Source organism: Nicotiana tabacum, chromosome 18 (genome assembly GCF_000715075.1).
Source record: "Nicotiana tabacum cultivar K326 chromosome 18, ASM71507v2, whole genome shotgun sequence".
NCBI classification, from domain to species: Eukaryota; Viridiplantae; Streptophyta; class Magnoliopsida; order Solanales; family Solanaceae; genus Nicotiana; species Nicotiana tabacum.
The window spans coordinates 94,955,093-94,961,874 of record NC_134097.1 but is presented as its reverse complement, the minus strand read 5'-3'; positions in this window follow the sequence as shown (position 1 = coordinate 94,961,874).

The following is a 6,782-nucleotide window of genomic DNA, read 5'->3' as shown; positions in this document are numbered from 1 at the left end:
AGCGGCACACAACAAAGCCCTGCATCTAACAGTTAAATGCGAAGGCTACTACGTCAAGCGGATAATGTTGGATGGGGGTTCAGGTGTTGACATTTGTCCGCTCTCCACACTACAGAGAATGGAAATTGGGACCGGAAGAATCCACCCCAATAATGTCTGCGTGAGGGCTTTTGACGGCATCAAAAGAGACACCCTTGGAGAAATAGACTTGGCTTTGACCATAGGGCCAGTAGAGTTTGAGGTAACTTTCCAAGTGCTTGACATGGATACGTCCTACAATTTCCTCCTTCGCAGACCTTGGATTCATGCGGCAGGAGCTGTACCTTCCACTCTTCATCAGATGGTGAAGTTTGAGTACGAAGACCGAGAGATTGTGGTCCATGGAGAAGACGAGCATGCTATTTATCGGGACCCATCCATCCCATATCTTGAACCAAGATAAGGGAGTGAACACACGGTCTATCAAGCTTTCGAGATTGTGTTAGCAGAGCAGCATGAAGAGGGAAAACCTTGCCCCCAACCTTTCTTATCTAACGCCTCGGTTATGGTGGCTAAAGAGATGATCCGGCACGGATTCAGGCCAGGAAAAGGGCTCGGACGAACATTACAGGGAATAACAGAACCCATCACCCTGCCTTCCGCCAAAAAACTTTTTGGGATAGGTTTTCGACCCACTCCAGAAGATGAAGAATGGGCGAAGAAAAGGAAGAATAAGGGGTGGAAATTGCCTCGGCCGCTGCCAGATTTATATGAAACTTTCGTCGGACCAAGATACACTGAAGAAGAAGACGACGAGGTTTTTACGGTTGAGGAAATCGAGGAGATATGTGGGGCAATGAGAGAAATGCTCTATGAAGCTCATATGGTTCAGCCAGGAGAAGGCACCAGCACCGCCGAAATACTATATATGGGGCGAAATGCCAAACTCCGAAACTGGGAGGCCACGCCATTCCCGACTAGACGGAAGTCCGGGTAGACCTGTCCTGCCACCTTTCCTGCATCACAAGTTATCTCCAGGATATAACTTGGATGTTTTCTTATTTTATTTGTTGTTTTGAATTCCTGAGTTTGTAAACATTGTTGTCTTCCAAATTTCAAGAAGAAAAATAAAAAAAAAATCATCGTTGTTTTCCCATTTTTCCTTTGTTCTGATTTTGTTATTTTTCCTTTATCTTTTCTTTCAGTTATAATAATGCGGCTTTAAATATGACATGCTTGCGGACTTCACGCCCAGATCACAACGAGCTATTTAATTGCGAAATAATGAACCCAGAACCAGAATATAATGAAGAAGAGGCTTTTAGGGAAATAAACCGAGAGTTGGAACATTTTGAGAATAAACCTAAGCCAAATCTGAATGACACCGAACCGGTTAATTTAGGAACTCCTGAAGAAATCCGGGAGACCAAAATAAGCATTCACATGGACAAGAAAATGCGAGACGCGATAATTCAACTTCTTTTTGAATTTAAAGATGTGTTTGCTTGGTCATACGATGACATGTCGGGATTAGGTGTCGATCTAGTGGTTCATAAATTGCCAATTCACCCTGATTGTCCTCCAGTTCAACAAAAGCAGCGAAAGTTCAAAACTGAGATCAGTGAAAAGATTAAAGAGGAGATCACCAAACAACTGAAAACAGGAGTGATTCGGGTAGTCCAGTATACAACATGGTTGGCAAATGTGGTTCCAGTACCGAAAAAAGACGGGAAAACTCGAGTATGTGTAGATTACCGAGATTTGAATAGAGCAAGTCCCAAAGATAATTTCCCACTGCCCAACATCCACATCCTCGTTGATAATTGCGCCAAACACGAGATACAGTCTTTCGTAGATTGTTACGCTGGATATCATCAGGTATTGATGGATGAAGAAGACGCCGAGAAAACTGCCTTCACCACGCCTTGGGGCACCTACTGTTATCGGGTCATGCCATTTGGTCTGAAGAATGTTGGGGCTACTTACATGAGAGCCATGACTGCCATTTTTCATGACATGATGCATCAAGAAATAGAGGTGTACGTGGACGACGTGATAGTCAAGTCCAGGACGCAGGATAATCACATCCAAGACTTGAGAAAGTTCTTTGAGAGACTGAGGAAGTATGACTTGAAGCTGAACCCAGCCAAATGTGCTTTCGGAGTTCCATCGGGCAAGCTTTTGGGCTTTATAGTGAGCAGGAGAGGTATCGAATTAGATCCAACAAAGATAAAATCTATCAGGGATCTACCTCCCCCAAGAACGAAGAAAGACGTGATGAGTCTGTTGGGCAGATTAAACTATATCAGTCGATTTATTGCCCAGCTGACAAGCACGTGTGAGCCCATATTTAAGCTGTTGAGGAAAGATGCGGCGATCAAATGGACGGCTGAATGTCAAGAAGCTTTTGACAAAGTCAAAGAATATCTTTCAAACCCCCCAGTTTTGGTCCCGCCAGAGCCAGGGAGACCACTGTTCTTGTATCTGACAGTCTTGGAAAACTCTTTCGGTTGCGTCCTCGGGCAACATGACATAACCGGAAAGAAGGAGCAAGCAATCTACTACTTGAGCAAGAAGTTCACCGGCTACGAGGCCAAGTATACTCTGTTGGAAAGAACGTGTTGCGCTTTAACGTGGGTGGCTCAGAAACTGAGACATTATCTCCAAGCTCACACTACTTTTCTCATAAGCAGGCTGGATCCTTTGAAGTATATATTCCAGAAACCGATGCCTACTGGAAGACAAGCCAAGTGGAAAATCTTGCTTACTGAATTCGACATAGTCTATGTCACTCGCACGGCAATGAAAGCCCAGGCGCTAGCAGATCATTTGGCCAAAAATCCAGTCGATGAGGAATATCAGCCATTGAGTATCTACTTTCCGGATGAAGAAATAAACACGGTAGAAGTGGTCTCGGAGAACGCTCATGTTTGGAAGATGTTCTTTGATGGAGCCGTAAACGCCAAAGATGTAGGGATTGGGGCAATTTTGATTTCGCCTTCCGGTCAGCATTATCCAGCCACAGCTAGACTGCGTTTCTTTTGCACAAATAATACAGCTGAGTATGAAGCCTGCATCATGGGCATGCATATGGCGATCGATCAGGATATCGAAGACTTACTGATCATGGGAGATTCTGACCTAATTATCCGGCAAGCCCAAGGTGAATGGGAAACTCGGGATGTCAAGCTTATCCCTTACCGACAACACGTGGAGGACCTCGGCAAGCGTTTTAAATCAATAGAGTTCAGGTATATCCCGAGGTGTCACAATGAACTAGCGGATGCACTTGCTACTCTGGCTTCAATGCTACCCTACCCGGGCAACGCCCACGTGGATCCTTTGGAAATCCAAATCAGGGAAAGACACGGTTACTGCAACGTAATCGAGGCGGGATCAAATACGCAGCCTTGGTACCATGACATCAAGAGGTTCCTAAAGACGCAAGAATACCCCGAGCATGTTACTGGAGATCAAAAGAGAACCATTAGGCGGCATGCAAGTGGTTTCTTTCTGAGCGGTGAATTGTTGTATAAGAGGACCCCGGACCTCAATCTACTAAGATGTGTTGACGCTGAGGAGGCAAGAAAGATCATGCACGAAGTACACGCAGGAGTGTGCGGATCCCACATGAACGGGTACGTCTTGGCAAAGAAAATCCTTCGAGCAGGTTATTACTGGATAACCATGGAAAAGGACTGCTTTAGTTTTGTTCGGAAGTGTCACCAGTGTCAGGTGCACGGTGATTTGATTCATGCACCTCCCACGGAATTGCATCCCATGTCTGCACCTTGGCCATTTGTTGCATGGGGCATGGATGTCATTGGACCAATCGAGCCAAAGGCTTCAAATGGACACAGATTTATACTGGTTGCCATCGACTACTTCACAAAATGGGTAGAGGCTGTCACTCTCAAGTCGATCACTAAAAAAGCTGTAGTGGATTTTGTACACTCGAATCTTATCTGTCGTTTCGGTATTCCTGCGACTATCATTACAGATAACGCAGCAAACTTGAACAGTCACTTGATGGGAGATGTATGCGAGCAATTCAAAATAACGCATAGGAATTCTACTCCTTATCGGCCAAAGGCCAATGGCGTTGTAGAAGCGGCAAACAAAAACATCAAGAAGATTTTGAGGAAAACGATCCAAAGTTCCCGACAGTGGCATGAGCAGTTACCATTTGCATTATTGGGGTATTGCACTACGGTACGCATGTCAGTAGGAGCAACTCCTTATATTTTGGTTTATGGGACCGAGGCTGTGATACCAGCGGAAGTAGAAATCCCCTCGCTTCGAACCATTGTTGAAGCAGAAATCGAGGACAGCGAATGGGTTAAGACTCGATTGGAGCAGTTGACTTTGATTGATGAGAAACGAATGGCCGCGGTTTGTCACGGACAGTTGTACCAACGAAGAATGGCCCGTGCTTACAACAAGAAAGTCAGACCTAGGAATTTCGAAGTAGGTCAACTGGTACTGAGGCGCATTCTGCCACATCACCAGGAAGCAAAAGGGAAATTTTCTCCAAACTGGAAAGGCTCATACATCATCAGGAAGATATTGCCGAGAGGAGCATTGTACCTAGGTGACATTGAAGGAAATGATCCCGAAACAGCAGTGAATACGGACGCAGTCAAAAGATACTATGTCTGAGTGACGCCCCAGCGATCCTGACACATTTGAAATGCTGAAGGTTTTATTCCCACAATCAACTCTCTCTACAAGCCTTTGAGCCGGTTACAAAAAAAAAGAAAAAAAAAAGAAAAAAACAAACAAAAACAAACAAAACATAACATTGATCGAGGCCTGAACTACGTTTGACTTGATTTCGAAAGGATACGTAGGCAGCCTCTCCCTGAGGTTCAGTCATACCAATAATAAAATCCCATTTACCTTGAAATTGAAACCGGGGCACGTCAAGCGTCTTAGAAGTCGTAGTATCGTCTACTTTGCCAGGCACAAGCCTTTCAGATCAATTACCAAAGGTAATGGGAAGCCAAAAGCGTCACGAATGAAGACCGGTACACTGTAAATTGAGAGAAATAAAATGAGAGAGTCTCGTCGGTGAAAACCTCCGGGCACCGTGAGGCGACGGGAGTAGAAAAACCAAAATGAGAGAGCTTGTGTAGTAAAAACTCGTAAAGAGTGCTATCAAGCGACAGCAAGGAGAGAAATGAGAGAGGTCAGCTAGCGAAAACCCGCAAAGGGCGCTGTTGGCCGAAAAGATGACTCCACCCCAGGAAGTCTCGGCAAAGTTCCACCGGTTTGAAACACAAACCCATTTTGGTTCAGGGGGAAATGCAAGTTCATTGAAGGTCAGGCGTCCAGTCCAAAGAGCATGTCATGTCCATTTAAAGTCAGCATTGTTTTCCTCAGATAAGTCTTTTCGTCCCGAAAGGGATACTTCTTTTCTGAAGTTTGCTTTCTCCTTTCTTTGTTTTTCTTCAAATCCCTTTCATTTTTAACCCTAAGTCTCCAGATATACTGGAAAGGACAGGTGGCAGGTTTGGTTTCACGGAATTCCGTTTCGCAAAGGAAATGCCCCGTTTCGTTGGTACGTTTGTCCAAACCCGATGGATCATGATGTTTGACTGCATTTAAAAAAAATAATAAATTTTCCTAGCAAGTCCGCCTTGTACAAATCCCCCACAGAACTTCCCTTTGTACAAATCCCCACAGAGCCTCCCTTTGTAAAAATTCCCCAGCGAGCTTTCCCAACAAATCCCGGCAAGTCCGCTTTGCAACAAATCCCCGACAAGTCCGCCTTGTACAAATCCCCACAGAGTATCCCAATAAAATCCCCGTTGAGAATCCCCAAACAAAACGGGACACAAAAAAAAAGAGCCTTACGAGGCAAATCATCACAGAATCTGGAAATACAAGCTTGAGCAGTCTAAAAGGGTTTCGCCATTTGAATCCAATCAATGGCAGGACTTCGCAACAGATATAAGGACGCAACAAAGCAACTGGAACGATCAAGGTCACTGAACCAACCGTCATTTCCGAACTAACAATTGTTCTTTGTCTGAAAAGTTGAAACAGGTATAATCCAAGACAACCGTGCAAGAAGTAGGTGTCACCCAAGGAAGAAGGTACATGGGTACAAGAAACATGTTTAGCAATAAGGAATCCACTCGAAAGGTAAGTTTCCACGAGATTCCCTTTTATCTTCTACTAAAACAAGAAAATTCAAAAAAAAAAAAAGAGGTCAGTTAGTATCCTCAAACTTTGTCCCCAACCAGTCAGCATTAGGGTTTAAAAACCCTAAACTGAACTCTTTTCCTTCAGTCAGCATTAGGGTTTTAAACCCTAAACTGAACTCTTTTCCTTCAGTCAGCATTAGGGTGTTAAACCCTAAACTGAACTCTTTTCCTTCAGTCAGCATTAGGGTTTTAAACCCTAAACTGAACTTTTCCTTTAGTCAGCATTAGGGTTTTAAACCCTAAACTGAACTTTTTTCCTTTAGTCAGCATTAGGGTTTTAAACCCTAAACTGAACTTTTCCTTTAGTCAGCATTATGGTTTTAAACCCTAAACTGAACTCTTTTCCTTTAGTCAGCATTAGGGTTTTAAACCCTAAACTGAACTTTTTCCATTCAGTCAGCATTAGGGTTTTAAACCCTAAACTGAACTTTTTCCCTTTAGTCAACATTAGGGTTTTAAACCCTAAACTGAACTTTTTCCTTTAGTCAGCATTAGGGTTTTAAACCCTAAACTGAACTTTTTCCATTCAGTCAGCATTAGGGTTTTAAACCCTAAACTGAACTTTTTCCATTCAGTCAGCATTAGGGTTTTAAA